Below are 3435 nucleotides of genomic sequence, written 5' to 3'. Positions count from 1 at the left end.
ACGGCAGACTAAAAAGGGCGCCGGTGCGAGCCAGCCGGCACTGAGTACGATCCGTGCTCAGGACGGGCCACCTTCACCTAAGGATATCTCGAGGAGGGTGCATGTGGCGGGTAGGGCGATGCTACCGACAAATATGCTCAATGCAGCAACCGGTGCTATGCGGAGTCTGCACGACAGTGTTCTTTCTTTGGAGAAGCGGCGTCTCAGAGAGAATGATGTGGCATACCCAGTTTTCGTGGCCAAGGTGCCAGAGGGCAAGGGCTTTGTGGATGGCGCCATCGGGGGTACGATCGTCCTGCGGTTTGATGACATCTTTGCTATGTTCAACCTTCATCCGCTGCACTACACCTTCGTTCGGCTGTTTTCGCTGAGTATGGAGATGCGGATCATTAGAGACAAGACCCCGGACATCGTGATCGTCGACCCCTTCTACATGCGTGCCAAGCTCTTGAGCAGCGCTGGGGACCGCCAAGTCGCGAGTTCACACCTCGAAGACGTCATTCTGGCAAACCCAGATAAGGATAACTTCCTTGTGGCTTACTTTCCTGAGTAAGTCATCCCTTAACCGCCCCGTAACATATGATTTCTTAGATTTCGATCGTTCTTTTTTTTCTAACATTCCGTGTTCTGTGCAGTGACACACATTGCACACTCATCCCCTTAAGCCCGAAATATTCCATGGCCACGTATTTCGACCCGAACCATAACTCCAAGATAGACTACACAAATATCAAGAAAGTTCTTGATGATGTTTTCCCCGGCTACGCCAAATCTGGAGGCACCTTCACCAGGGCAGTTCATAAGTACGACAAGCACGTGTTTGCCCACAATACAATGTTCTGCTGCGTCAAGCAGCCGCCTAGCGGTCAGAAGGATGCCTACTACGCCCTACATCACATGCGGGCGATCGTAAGGGACCATCATCACCTTCTGCTACCAAATAATCTCAAAGATTGGGCCGCGAGCTTGTTGGCAATCCAGGACGCGAACATCAGACAAGAATTCTTTCGCATCCAGTCGAAGTTTGCGGACATCATCCATCAAGATGTCCTTCATACCTCGGGGCAGTTCTTCCTCAGATATCAACCGTCCAACATTGAGATATACGGAATGCTACAAATGCAGGCTGACAACGCCCGCGATTTCATGACCATCACGACAGACGGCGGCTTCATGCATGCTCATGTCCATGAGTCGAGTCGAAAGTAGTGATGTGTAGTTCTGAAACATTGATTGGCTCATGTTGTAATTAAACTTTAATGAATTGTATGTCTCTTTGGTTTGGACAGTTGTTCAACTTAGATGTAATCGATGCTATTTATTAGTAGGACCATGAATCGTGCTATTAATGTCTTGATTTTCTCTTCCGATCCTTTTGTTGAATACTTATATATTGCTTATGTATGTATTGTCTGTTCTTTGGCTTGTGCATAGAGATGACGTCGTATGTCGTGTACAAGGGTAAGGTTCCCGGAGTCTACGACGACTGGGAGGAGTGTCGGAGACAGGTTCACCGTTTCAGCGGTAACAGTTACAAAGGGTACACCACTAGGGCGGAGGCGGAATCTAGATACGCCCGCTATCTAGCGGGAGAGAGGAGGGAGCGTTGGAGGAACCGGATGAAGACCAGTTTCATCGTGATGATGCTCATCGTGATGACCGCAGCTCTCTTCTATGTGATGGTAGTTTAGATGATCGATATCGACTTGTAATGTGAAGACAAACTCAATACTCGCGGTCTCGAGACTTGTAATGTTTTATCTTTGTTCAGTCTTTTGAATTCAGAGACTAATATGATGAATTGTATTCGGAGACTAATCTTCTATTGTATTCGATGAATCTGTTGTTGCTATGTGCTACTGTCTATATTCTGTCAAATAATATATTTTGTAACCTGTGCAAAAATCAGAAAAGTAAAAAACCTAATATTCATACTAATGGCGCATCACTACAGAGTGCGTGATTAGTATGCCAAAGTATACTAATGGCGCATCACCAAAGAGTGCACCATTAGTATGCCAAGTATACTAGTGGCGCATCCATCCGCAGTGCGCCATTAGTGTGCCAAAGCACATGGTTAAATATGGCCCCTGGGAGGCATACTAATGGCGCATGGTGTTATATACTAATGGCGCACTGGGTGGTGTGCCATTAGTATACCAGATACTAATGGCGCACCAGTGGTGCACCATTAGTAATGAATACTAGTGGCGTGATACTAATGGTGCACCAGTGATGCGCCATTAGTAGGCAAAACTGGTGCGCCATTAGTAGGCCTTTTCCTAGTAATGGCGAAATCGGTCCCACCAAGTTGACATGTCGGTCCCACCGAAAATCCTAACGTTCACATTTTAAACTAAATCGGTCTGACCGAGTTTCATGATTCGGTCCCACCGAGTTTGGTGATTTGTGTGTAACGGTTAGATTTTGTGTGGAGGCTATTTATACCCCTCCACCCACTCTTCATTTGTGGAGAGAGCCATCAGAACATGCCTACACTTCCAATACATATTTTCTGAGAGAGAACCACCTACACTTGTGTTGAGGTCAAGATATTCCATTCCAACCACATAAATCTTGATCTCTAGCCTTCCCCAAGTTGCTTTCCACTCAAATCTTCTTTGTACCAAATCCAATCCTATGAGAGAGAGTTGAGTGTTGGGGAGACTATCATTTGAAGCACAAGAGCAAAGGAGTTCATCATCAACACACCATTTGTTACTTCTTGGAGAGTGGTGTCTCCTAGATTGGCTAGGTGTCACTTGGGAGCCTCCGACAAGATTGTGGAGTTGAACCAAGCAGTTTGTAAGGGCAAGGAGATCGCCTACTTCGTGAAGATCTACCCAAGTGAGGCAAGTCCTTCATGGGCGACGGCCATGGTTGGATAGACAAGGTTACTTCTTCGTGGACCCTTCGTGGGTGGAGCCCTCCGTGGACTCGCGCAACCGCTACCCTTCGTGGGTTGCAGTCTCCATCAACGTGGATGTACGATAGCACCACCTATCGGAACCACGCCAAAAATCTCCGTGTCTCCAATTGCGTTTGCACACTCCAAACTCCTCCCTTTATCTTGATATGCAATTGTTTTACATTCCGCTACTATACTCTTAGAATTGCATGTGTAGGTTGATTGCTTGACTTGTGCTATGTTGCTAAAATCTGCCAAGAACAAGAATTGGGAAAAGGCTAGATTTTTATTTGGTCAAGTAGTCTAATCACCCCCCCTCTAGACATACTTTCGATCCTACACCAAGGAGAAGGAGAGGGAGAAGAACGCGAAGGACCGGAGACCCCCTGGACACCCCGGGTTCCCGGACATGAGGACCCCAGGTGCCTGGGCCTGCAGCCGCATGGTGGGCAAGGCCCCTGGACACCCCGGGTGCTCGGCCTCCCAGCCCCGGGTGCCCGGCCCCCCTCTTCGCAGGCGACGCCCCG

The sequence above is a fragment of the Triticum aestivum genome, chromosome 7A (assembly GCF_018294505.1).
Source record: "Triticum aestivum cultivar Chinese Spring chromosome 7A, IWGSC CS RefSeq v2.1, whole genome shotgun sequence".
NCBI lineage: Eukaryota > Viridiplantae > Streptophyta > Magnoliopsida > Poales > Poaceae > Triticum > Triticum aestivum.
This window is presented reverse-complemented; position numbering follows the sequence as displayed.